This window comes from Cephus cinctus, unplaced genomic scaffold (genome assembly GCF_000341935.2).
Source record: "Cephus cinctus unplaced genomic scaffold, Ccin1 Ccin1_scaffold0857, whole genome shotgun sequence".
NCBI classification, from domain to species: Eukaryota; Metazoa; Arthropoda; class Insecta; order Hymenoptera; family Cephidae; genus Cephus; species Cephus cinctus.
The window spans coordinates 1,120,858-1,133,827 of NW_014333443.1; the positions used below are offsets into that span (position 1 = coordinate 1,120,858).

At 42.0% G+C, this 12,970-nt stretch overlaps 1 protein-coding gene and 1 long non-coding RNA gene across 4 annotated transcripts in view; one reads left to right on the forward strand and one right to left on the reverse strand.

The window, feature by feature from the left end:
* LOC107270973 (ABC transporter G family member 27) overlaps positions 1-12,970 on the forward strand; it is a 52,435-nt gene that overhangs the window by 7,490 nt on the left and 31,975 nt on the right. Inside the window, exon 1 of one of the 3 annotated variants that reach the window (XM_025088189.1) lies at positions 7,567-7,664. The exons of the other annotated variants lie outside the window; for them this stretch is intronic. The gene's annotated coding sequence lies outside the window, so the exon portion shown is untranslated. Of the gene's footprint in view, positions 1-7,566; positions 7,665-12,970 lie in introns of those variants that run through there. 3 annotated transcript variants of the gene reach the window in all.
* On the reverse strand, positions 1,938-7,471 carry LOC112494833. The gene is made up of 3 exons (XR_003060707.1): positions 7,345-7,471; positions 3,675-4,399; positions 1,938-3,507 (listed from the first exon to the last, which is right to left on the reverse strand). It is a non-coding gene; the product is annotated as an uncharacterized LOC112494833 (long non-coding RNA).

The window sequence follows — 12,970 nt, forward strand, 5'->3', positions numbered from 1 at the left end:
TTTTTTTTTTTTTTTTTTTTCGTTCTGTTCATTTTCATTGTATATCATACTGTAATTGTCGATTGCAGCTGTACGATTATACCTATACTTGTACATACGTATATATGAAACAAAGGACTTTCTTGGCCTTATCAATGACGTAGCGTGACTTTAAGTCGCAGACCCTTATAAGAGACGTTGAACGTGACGTCAATGTCGCACGATAAATTTTCATATTAAAGTTCAACGTTTTATTGGCTTACTGATGTTTCACTTGGATAACACAATTTTCACATATACAATTACGATGGAGATAACGCGGTAATGGAAAAACCCTTCGTGATCTTCCTTGAGCGCCTCAGATGTCGCTCCATTCTATTCGTACTACGTAATGAAAGTATTGTTGTGGTCCTAATGACAAGCATAATGCGTAAGTAAGTAGGTGACTGAGTGCAGGCATTACGAATAACAACAGCGTCGTTCGAGCGAGTTCAATGATTGCTATTTACTATAGTAGCCTATTAAAAACCTTAGGTTATTTTCCATCATGAGAATCTGAGGCGTCGTTGCCTTTGCTTTTTTACGATGCTCGATCCACGAATGCTCGATCATCCTTAAATTTATTATTGGAATTGATACTGCTGGCTGTTCGCGTTAGAAAAGAAGCAGAAGCATTTATCGTTATTTCCATTTCGGATTTACACGCAAACAGTTTGTCCCAGTTTTTCGTCACACCTCTGCAACGATTGCGTGGACACCCGTAGGACACGTGTTAAATATTTTTATAGCGTTTGCTATCCTCTTCGATGTAATGAAGAAATCGTTATTAGAAAAATGAAAATAAAAGAATTTTCCTCGTTTTTACAATGTATCCAAATATCACGCTTACACGTGTAACACTTTTTAGTACAATAACTGAAAGTTCTAGTTACTTTTTAATGTCCAACAAAAAGCCAATCGCAGCGTTTCATAACCCCATTATCACTTCACCCTCTTAATGCCCCAGGGTATAGCACTGCCGTAATGCTCATCGTGTAACAATTTGCGAGGGAAGAGAAAAATGCAAAGAAAAAAAACAAAAAATCGCGTATCCACGTAAAGTCAATGAGGGTTGATGAGGAGAGGGAAGAGTGGAGGGTGGTAATACTTTTTCAATGCTGCTGAACAAATTAATCCCTTAACGCGTAAATGTACCGGTGGGGGGGGGAGGGGGGAGGTCAACTCGACCCATTCCCTGTAAGGGGGATGGGAACAAAGGCGACTGAAAAGTCCGATGACTCCCGAGCAGGTCCTTCACCCTTCGAGAAGTAAAGAGAGAGAGAGAGAGAGAGAGAGAGAGAGAGAGAGAGAGAGAGAGAATGCAAGTAAAAGAAGGATACACGTAGACTACGCACGAGTTTACGTACCTACGTACGTAGGTACCGGCGCACGCATATTTGAACCTGTCTTTGATACGTATACGTATAAGATGCGTTATACATATGTCAACGAAGGGATACACACTATACACGCATGAACCTTACGCGTACGCAATACGTATAGTACGTATATAGGTATATATATATATATATATATATATAGGTATATGTACACGTATATTCACAGTGAAGAGACGCTATTTCACGCACTGGACTTACGCGTATGTTTATCGTAACCACATATGTGGGTACGCATGAACACGCACACACGTTGCAGCAGACGCGTACCTGAATCCGAACCTTCGACTTTATCCTCGTCCTGCTGACTCAGAGAAACAGTTTTGACGATTCAGCTGAACCCCGAATGCGAAATCGTATCGACGGATCTGTCGTCACTGCGAAAAAGCTCGCGTACATATATGATTCACGTGTAATACGAAGGATCGTCAAATTCTCAAAGAACTTTCGGTTATTCGTAACGTGCATTGGGGATAAAAATACATTTGTTTCGGTAATAACGCTATGGTACATTTAATAATGGTGAAGAAAATTTTTTTTTATTGACAAATTACGATAATTGTTCATTTCCATAGTTTCGTGAGGATTGGATGAAATACCGTGTGGAGTCAATGACTATCCTAGCAACGTACCATACGTGGTTTCATATAGTCAACCAAGGACGGTTCTATAGTCGAGACGCGATCTGCTAAGAACGAGTTGTTTCGCGGATGATGAGGATGCACATTGGAAGATGCTGCAGGGTTGGCCATTCTGTATTTACAGGTCTGGAATAAGCGTGTAACTGGTCCCACGTGTGTACGCACTGGGTGCTACGTAAACGGCTTAAAGGCCGTGATATCAACCACGGTAATTCAAGTGGCTCCTTTATGATCGCATATATATATATATTTTTTTCCTTTAGTCGACGCGGTCGTCGTCTAGGCGCTTAATTCAAATTCTGGAATAGGGCCAACGTTAGACGAGTGAGAGTTAGACGAGAACAAAAAATGTATTTTTTTTCTTTTTTCTTTTTACTTATTTCTTGTTGTTGTTTCTTCCACTTCGTCTCTTCATTCTGGGTTTTTTTTTTCTTTTTTTTCTTTTCATGGAGCAGTGGAAAAAGCCAACGCAGTCATCGAGAGTGCTCGGTGTCTAAACGTCACTGACCTGCCTCACGCGAGCATAAAACCCTCTTGGCAACCCTCTTTTTATTTAACACTGCGTATATATGTATATTCGTCTTTACGTATGTTACTGTATATATACATTCACATAGGTAGAGTATTATAGCAGTAACTACGTCTATATAGGTATCTCCCTATCTAACGGGTGGACTTTTATTCGTACCTACGCATACCGTAATACTGGCTGAATACAGTCGAGGGAATGCAAATGTCGCGTTTAACCCTGCAAGTCCACTGCGGAGACCATACGTGATGACCCTGGTGGTACCAACTCGCAAGCATAGCTTGCTTGTGTGGTATATGCCTGGTCACGTAACGTTTTACTTTAAAGTAACGGCTCCGCATTCTTTTGCCGGTCCTTCTTATGTGAAATTTGATAAAACGAAAAATAACATTCCTTAATCCATTCCGTCCCTCTTGCTTTTAACAGCCTTGAATACGTATATCGGCTGGATAAAAATTCTTAACAATCCTTACCTAGCTGACGTAGTATGATACGAGCAGTATTCGTTAAGGCAGTACTGCGCAGTACGTGGATATCCGGTTTAATGTATTATTACGGTATTTTACATATGCACCATCGGGCTTGTAAAAGACGACAGGATTACCAACTAGAGTGCAACCCCTCATCTGTACGAACGCGTTCGTGGCAAATAGGGATTCCTCTTCTCGACCCTACTGATGCAAATCACGTTCCTGATTTGCCGCAGATTTATCCAGACCAGTTAACTATGTTCACCTTCAAAGTTGGCTTGGGTCGAGTTCGTGCAAACCCTCCTTTAGGACGGGGTCGTTGTATTCACCCCCATTTACATATTTTTTCTCCTCTCTCTCTCTCTCTCTCTCTCTCTCTCTGGCTTCGTGTAAACTTTTCACTCCTCGCCAGTATTTACCATTAAGAAGTTTCAGCCGAGTCATGTGGGTCACTGTCAACAAAAAATATACATGTATATGCACGCCTATATTGTTATAATACCGTGTCTGATATCTCTCCTGTTCTACGTGGAACAAGGTGGTAGGCTATGTTCGAAAAATTATGAAAAACTTTAATTGCTCCCAGTAAGGTTAATTTATTAAGAAAAAAGGTACATACCCGCAGTACGTGTATAAGCAGCAGTAGTAGCAGTAAGCATTTACGCACTTACGTAAGCGATCACGAGTACCAACTGGAAAATAGTTTCATTGCCGTACATGACTAAATTCACGACCAGGTCGCCTAGTGTGCTCAATGATCATCATCCCTGTACTGTATTGTTCTGGCTGAACATAGGTAAATGACGCCAGGAAATACGTTCTGCTATGCACGTGTGTATAGTCCAACCATAATATGCTGGTATATTTTATTTATTTATGTTTTCAAATTGGACGAGCACACCGGCATCTTTGACTTCTCGCGTCGCATGACCACTCCATCTAAATGGTGTGACCAAGTCCCAGTGCACCCACGTCAAACGCCCAGTGCAACGGTGCAAACCGCACCGACGAGCGTTATCGCTCTTGTTGCCGTCGTCCCAGTTTCTTCGCTCCCACACGCTCACGGGGGCGCTGGGTCTCCTATGTGCGTTAGTATAACGTATGTCGCTATGCACCGTCGATGAAAACAATGACGCCACTCAGGATGCATTCTCGAGCGAGATACCGTGCACTTTGAGCATTTTCACTTTTTTCGTCCTTCGTGCGTACTTCTTCCTCATCAGTTTGTTCCTGCCTGGCTCCGTACCCTCGTTTAAATAACGCTCCCGGGTATATCGAGGTGGATGAAAATCAGGTGGGTCACTTATGAGCGCCCTCTGGTCCCACGTAGAGTGCGTCGTGTCTCTGCAAATAATTCATTGTGTTATACCGAGTGATGAAATTTCATCGCTCGCTGGTATATTCTACTAGTTTAACAAAGGAGCTATTGTCTTGTGTAATTAGCTATTGGTAGTTGTATATGCTTCTCTACTATTAACAACGGCGCAGGAAGGAGCATGCGCGGACGGCGATACCCAAGCACTTCGGAGGCCGCGTGTCTTCTTAGAATTAAGGAGGAGGAAATTATCAGTTGAAAATATTATCGTTGCGCTTGGATTTCATGGGGGGGTTTTTATTTATTTTTTATTTCTCTTTGTCGTTACTGCGTACTCTGAATGTAGCCTGCTGACTGGCTTTTATTATAGTAACGCGCTTACTGTACGACTAGTGATTCTGCTAGCCGAACTCACGCGGTGCATCTCCTCGGCATCGGGCCTAGGGTTATTTTTGTTCCTACTATATAAACTCAGAAGACAACACCGACCAACAAACATAACACCGCTATCACTCCTCGAATGTATTCTCAATAGCAATTCTGATGCGAAATCACTTACCGCTTTGGAATTTTTATATATCGAAGACCTGCGAGTGCTAGAAAATATTTTTTTTCGACAAAATCACCTAGACAACTTAACCCTAACGGCGAAAATTTCTTCGTACTCGTCAACTCGTCGACGCGCATGGGGAAGCTGGGTATGGAAAAAAAAAGTACACAGTACCCTCGTACTCATTGATTCGAGGATGCATTGGGGGAAGTTCAATGTGCAATGTTCAATGTAGCGCACGCGGTACATTGAACGAAGCGCGTGACTCTACCGTGTAAATTTTCGAGTTAAATGCTTGGAGATTTTTCGTTAATAAGAAAAAAAAGGAACAATGACAAATATTCACTTACAGTTTCGTCCTTCGTGATCGCTTATACCGGTACAGCAGCCAATCGGAAACTCTCACTTTCGAATTCGCCATTTCTTCTCTTACACCCAAGCAGGTGCGCCTAACCAGGAGTACGTCTACTCCATTGCCGACGAGCAAAGTCGCAAAAGGGAGAGAATACGAGAGACTGGAGAGAGGAGAGAGAGAGAGAGAGAGAGAGAGAGAGAGAGAGAGAGAGGATATATATATATATATATATATCTGTATATATATGTGTATGTATATACATACGAGTGTGTATAGTGGGGGAGGGCGAGATCATTGAACTCGACCAGTAAGCAGAGAATGACGGTGTGCAGCAGCACGGAGAACCGCAGAGTGAACCAAGGATGGTATGCATGCATGCACGCATGCATGCACATACGTTATGCACGTATGTACGGCCAGGCCAGTCAGTAACGATGTCATTAGTTTAGTCAGTCAGCGAGTCAACAACTACAGTGTTTCGCCGTTGTTGTTGAGGCTCCGCAAACTTTTTGCAAACTCCACTCCGCTACACTCCACTTCACTCGGGCCATCGGATCGACACAGTAATGGCTACTGTGTCTTCAGGGCCCCGTATCTTTTGGGACTTGAGACACTCCTTATCGCGAATGTTGGTCGTTCCGTTACCCTGACAATTTTTTAATGATAGTCAACCAATATAGGAGAGACTCGCTGCTTCCTTTACGTGTCTCATAGAACTGTCTGTTTTTCCATAAGAAGTGGGCTAGCAATTTTTTTAGAATTTAAGTAAATGCGGTGGGGTGGATGCTCAGTGCTTGAATTATTAGTGACAGTCGTTTTTTCTTTCACTTACATTTTAATCATCAATTTGATCAATTTTTGGGTTACTTCGTGTAGTGAAATTGGAAATTTCATTGCTTGGCTATCTATATGATATATTTGCATTTTTAGTCGTGCATGAGTCATGAGTCGACAAGGTCTCGTTACAACACATACTTATTGTTCATTATTTGAGTGTTTCTGTTGATACAAACGTAAATACACGTACTTAACACATTCTTCGTACGTTTACGCATACGTCCTTACCTTTTCTTCGTATGTTTGATTTCGGAACGTAGGTGCCACTTTGACCGTGCGATTTACATTTCTTATCTGTGTATTGTCGTGAAGTGGATACAGTCAATGAGGAATTGACATTGTCACTATGTGCGATTAGGGTCTCAGGGTAACGTACTGGAGTTGATAAAGAGTGAAATTCACAAAGTATAGGAAGCAGACGAACTGCATTCAGACAAACAGGTTGTCGCAATTTGGAAAAGGTAGAAATTAAAGAAAGTAGGTTCAGCAAACATAAAAAACCCTTAATTAGCATACTACTTTAAACGTTTCCTAAGTTGGCATTACTGACTGTAGTTTAGAAGACGCTGTCATCCTTGTGGCTCTTTTACTTGGTGCGCCACGGTATCTCCCTCTGTAAATGCTGTACGCTACTACTGGGGCAATTCTTGAGTCAAGTCGAACAGTTAGTGCTGGTTATTTATCCAGATGTCGTGCCGGTCGTAACGTAAGGAGACTCGAGCGTCTTCACTATTTCGTTTAGGCTGATCAGATTCAGGAGATCGTGTGTGATATGTAAAATTATTGTAGTTTCTACGCGAGAGAGGCGTTAGATAAGGATTTTCAACGTCAGAGGGTCAATGACATTTTTCTTCTTTTGCTTCCTTCTTTCTTTCCTTCGCCACCTCTGTCTCTCTCGCTATCCTCGTTGCGCATTTCTATTTCTTAGTCTTCCTTTCTCTTCCCCGCGTGTTGCAGCTACGTTGTTGTACTTTCGCGGTCTCGAGTGTGCGTTTGACATTAAATATGTTAATATATGGTAGCTATGACTCAATACCGCAGTCAGCCATGCGATTCTCCTATTATCACGCAGCGGCACTTGTGCAAATAATGTACAATTGGGATTTGATACGATTGCTTGCGGAATGACGCGTAGGTCTAGAAAAACTGGTGTTTACATGTTCCATGTCCGATAATAGTGAAGGCTCAGTGTGTATCGAGTGGAGGCAAATTACTTCATGCGAAAAACTCACGGAACATTCGCCGTTTGTTGTCAAGTGGATGCAACAGGATTTTGTAAGAGGACCGTAAGGCATTTAAGTTTAACCGTGTCTCTCAAGTGAGAGGTATCTCGTACCAAGAGACCGCGGACCATTTTATGCAACGATTATGCAGTTATTATGCAGTTTTCTAAGTGTCCCGCACCATACGCAGAGCCGAAATAAAATAAGCTGTGGAACCTTGACCCGCCAATTCGCCAGGAGGACTGACGCCGTCTCGGTGAGCCGGCGGGTAGCGACAGTAGCTACGCCTAGCGGCTTAAGATACTAAACACGCGCCATGGAATTGGGACGTACGTGAGTCTTTTTGCGGCTCGTAAGAATGCCTTAAATCTACGTGACAATTTCGGCGCCCTATTCGTGACTTTTGTTAATGTGCGGCTACGATCAGGCGACGGAAAATTCAATGGGGTTCGTTAACCTTCGCGAATCAAGCACTATTTGAAACAGCCTCTATAGGCTTCTAAAGCCGATGTCGATCGCGTTGCAAACACGTCCGCTACTTTCACCAAGGGTGAACGTCTTTTGACTCTATTCTCGTCTTTAGCCGCCCTCGTGTGTATGTACGGCCGTCTCAACTCTCTTGACTCCATCTCCATTCTCCGCGGTAAAACCTGTTGCACTCGCAAGAGAGTTTTCATCGTCGCGACAAAAGCCCTGCCGGGATGATACACTTTCCACGTGTTTGACTCTGGAATTTTCCTCATGCCCGTCATTGCGTGCAACTGCATCCCTTAAGGGATCATCACAGTGTAAAATTTTCAAAAAATCGATCTTTTTTTTTCATTATCTGATAGTATACACGGTTATAAACATTCTGTCCAATTTTTATGACGAAATTCGAATTATTTCGGTGGCTACAGCCTTTCTTAGAAAAAGGGATTGGACGGTCAGACCTGGCGCACTCCGAACTTTAAACGCGTTTTTCTCGGAATGGTGTTTTTCAAAACGGTGGCCACTCCGAAGGAAAAATTTTCTAGCTATCCATTTGAAATTTTAACAGAACATTCTTCACGTCATATTTCTTATGTTGCTATGGAAGCTTTTTTCTATTTTTTGAAATATTCCTATTTTTTTTTACGAAAAACTGTCGAATAAAAAGGCTAAATTTTATACGTTTTGTTCAAACCGACGGCATTTTTTCAAATTTCACTAAAAACAAAAAAGCCTTCATAGGAGCATAGCGGCTTTCCTACAGATTTATAAACCATTTGAAATTTTTGTTTGAGGTAAAATTTGCGCCCGCAATCCTGGCCACCATGGGACACCATTTTTTTTCCATTCAATTTTCCACAAATAAAAACAACGTTAAACAATACATGAAGAAATTTTTAAAAAATCATTTTGTATAATTCATAGATGCTTCAATTTGTAAACAAAAAATTAGACCGATTACTTTATTCCATCAAAAAATTCAATTTTCCACAAATAGCATAGCGGCTTTCCTACAGATTTATAAACCATTTGAAATTTTTGTTTGAGGTAAAATTTGCGCCCGCAATCCTGGCCACCATGGGACACCATTTTTTTTCCATTCAATTTTCCACAAATAAAAACAACGTTAAACAATACATGAAGAAATTTTTAAAAAATCATTTTGTATAATTCATAGATGCTTCAATTTGTAAACAAAAAATTAGACCGATTACTTTATTCCATCAAAAAAAAAAGAATCGCGAAAATCGGCTATTTTTCGGGCGGTCACACCGTGATGATCCCTTAAGTCAGTTATCCGACTGTACCGGATTTTAAAGGAATAACAAACGAACGGTGAGTCTGTACAATTTTACTTTTTTTTTGTTAGCCACCATCGTATTTGCGAATTTGGGGATCAGCGTAATCGCATTCGCAGAACTATAGCTAGCAAGAAAATATTATCATAATGCCTCGAGTCACTCTTAGAGGATTCTTTGACTCCGCGATGGCCTTGACGCCACGGAATGCGGAGCATCGGGAAACGCCAGGTAGTATCATGCGGGTACGCCCGAAAAAAGTCCTCGGCGTCGGTCGCTCAAGTGAGCTCCAGCTCCTCCGTCAGGATGAATTCTCGAATATCCTGACCTACGACGAGAGTCGAAATCGTATAAATTTTTGTTTTTCGGAATTGGCATTTTAAGAAACGGTGCAGCCGGGAATGAGATTTCTTTGAATTGGCCAATGAAATTTAACGCCGAGCGTGTCTTATCATGTTTTTGGGATATTTGATCGATCATAAAAAAAAGTTCCAAATCGAATCTTACATGTAAACATGATTGTGAAGTTCGATGTGACGTGGTACAATTGAAATTCCTTTTCAGGACCTCGCTCATCGCAAGTGAAATTCCACAAATGACCCGACCAAAACAAATTTCAAACTTTGCTCCGATCGGTCTCTGCCTTCGTATAATCCGCCCGTTTCTTTGTTCTGGCAAATATTTAATCTCGATTCCGTAAGCGGGAATTTGGGGCGCGCGGCATTAATGCATATACAATGGTTTCTGTCAATGGGCCAGGGCGAGAGTCATTTGCAATATGAAACGGCGGCCAAAAAATGGGCGATAATCACTTTCTTCGAAGGTGCTCACCTTAATTTACGGTCGACGAGTCTCCATTATGTTTTCCGCGAAACCGAATTTTTTCAATTGGTCGCTCGTCGCGGTACGGCACACCGCGCGGACCTAACCTAGCCTAACCCGAGCCGGCTCAGCCTAATCACATCGCGGCGTTCGTCCTACGTCGTCATTCGCCTAATGATCCTTTCGTCCGTTTCAGCCACGAAATGTCAATCGTGACCGCGACGTTGAATATCGTGTGTGGCAATTTATCTTTCATGAAAATAACCTTATATGCCCCAGCGTAGCGAGCCAGCCGACGGCCCTTTATTCCTTTAGAATTAGTCGAGACACTGACAAACGACGACGCTATGAAAAATCTCAAAATAATCCTCGGCAAGATCCCCGACCGAGTGCAATAATATTTTCAGCCTGCATAGCCATCTTATTGTATTTATGCGAAATATTGGATTTTCCATTAAAGAACCGTCTTTTGTTCTTCTCTGTTATTATATTGCCATACTGCCTTAGCTGGAATTACTGAATAGATACAAGTCGATCCTAACCTGTCGCGAAACACATGCGAGAAAGGTAATACTTCAGAACTGACGAATGAGCCAGTCCCACCAGACAAACTGTGCATCGTGTCTCAGCTCGCAGATGCTATTTCGAACTTAATGACATCATTATGTCGAAATGTTCGGCCGAATTCTTTCAGCCCTCCGCTGACCCGGGTTTGTGTTGTACACGTAGACGTCTTTTTGGTAGCGATTAGAAGTAAAGAAACGATCGGTGTACGTCTGTCTAGTCGAGAAGACCTCTCTGACCATGCACGTATCCGTTTGGCAATGCGCAGGCAAACTAGAACCGCGATGCACAATAGTCACGCGATATAAAAGAAGGAAGCCGATGGGAAAAAATAAAGAGATAGAATTTATCCTTCATGAATTCTTGACAGAAGGTTCTCCCGATGGTGTTACGTCACTCGCATCACTTGCCCATAGAAAGTGCATAGGAGTCCATAGGAGTGCACGAGAGTGCGTGAGCGGCCGAGAGACGCGCGTAAACGTCCTTGCGTTTGCTTTGCATATAGACGATATGGCCCGGAGCACAACCTTGGAGCTCGTAGAAACCAACTGCAGCTCTCTTGGACGTCATTTTTTTTCTGGCTCCGCCATTTTGTCTTCTCCATTTATTTCTCTTACTCATTTACTATTGTGCCTCGAGCCTAGTAGAGACGTTTGTTGTGTCTCTGCGAGAAATGAAAACAAGTCTCTCGGTGGAAATCGAAATTCTAACGGAAAAAGACGCCGACGGTGGCGCCACTGTAGACCCAAGCCATTCGTCGCGCAGCACTTCTTTTCTTTTCACATGGATAACGTCTTTATATACGTACTTTCGCTATTTTTGACATCGATACGTATGCTACTCCTGCGCATTCCCACGATACTCGGCAGTATTATTGTGAGTAACGCCTTCTTCTCTTTATTTATTTTTTTTTTTTCGTTCTTCATTCAGCTGTTTCGAAATGCAACCAGTATTGGAGAATACTTACCGTTTGAATAGTCGTATACGAATTCTTTTGTTATACGTACAGATACGTATTTCTGAATTGTTCTTATATTACGAGACATCGTTTTGTGCCAGAATCAATTGTCAATTTTACGTGATCCGGTGTATGAATCAAGCGTCGTAAATTTACGTGTTAATAGATGGGAATGTGTGATACGAAGATAATGACGGGACACAGGACGAGTTAGTAGTATCGTATGTGGTTACGACAAAAAAAAAAGAGGAGGAAAGGTCACGCGAGTAACGTAAAAAGAAAAACGAAAAATTTTAGCACCTGCCAAGGTTAGTCCTGGTATGAGCAAACAGGCTGATTTATGCCCGTCGCGTTGACACACATTGTAAGCAAAAAGAAGAAAAACAAAGACAGTTTCTTAAATTGCACCTAGAAAATGGCTGTCGATATCACATATTCCAACCCTGTGCAATTATTCTAGCCAGGATTCGTATTTTCAGCCGAGGTTAGGAATCTCGTCGTCGCGAAGCCGTTTTCGACGTTTGTTTTCCCGTCGCGCGTGGCTGATCGTTAAATTTGAAGTTGTTCTGGGAATTGTATATCGTTTCATGAAAATATGCACGCGAACGGGGTACTGCAAAGCGAAACCACTAAACGTGGGAATGTCCATAGAAAATATTTGTGTCAGCGGTTAAATTCGCGTTTCCATCTATCGGTGAAAATAGGAAGTATAAATTACATTGTATTCCACCGCATGGAGAAATCGATTCGTTCCAGCATTAAATTCAATGGTCTCGTCCTTAAGGACACTATGCACAAGAAATCCATAGCGAAGGGACATTGGACCATTCGCTTCGTAGTCCTATCGAGGACGAAAAGTATCGTTACAACCAAATTCGATCGCAAGGACTTCGATCCTAAGGATCTACCGAAGTGAATTATACTTCTAGAAATATCCTTAGCGATCCTTTCCAGCTGCAAATAAGTCAGAAATAAGAAATAACAGACTGCATAAAACAGGAAGCCAAATAGAAATTCTTGAAAGGATATTGAACTTCCTGTTTCTATTTCTTCACCCCATTCTCTTGCCATCTTAGACTCTCTACGTGTCTAAGATGCTGGAATTCATCGTGAAAATTGTATTGACAATAATAGTTTATTGACATTCATTTTTGATCCTCAGACTGGCAGGATATTCAAGGCTCAATTTTCTATGTAAAAGGTGATGTATGTATCAGGGAATAAATATTTCAGAATTTTCATTTCACGTTTTATTAGTCCCTTTATTGATTTTATCGTGAATTCCTTTCTTTTTTCTTATCGTCACTAAGCTCTCTTCTTGGCCTACCGTAAGATGAGGTCCATCTTTCTCATACGGCCCTACCTGCGAAGTTTCTCTCGTTTATGCCGGGACTGCGCGATCTTTGTTCCACAGCCGTCATGTTGATTTGTTCTCTCCTGTAGAGTCTGCTCTCGAGTCTGCAGTATCTCAGCTCTCTCTCTCTCCCTCTCTCTCCCTCTCTCTCTCTCTCTCTCTCTCTCT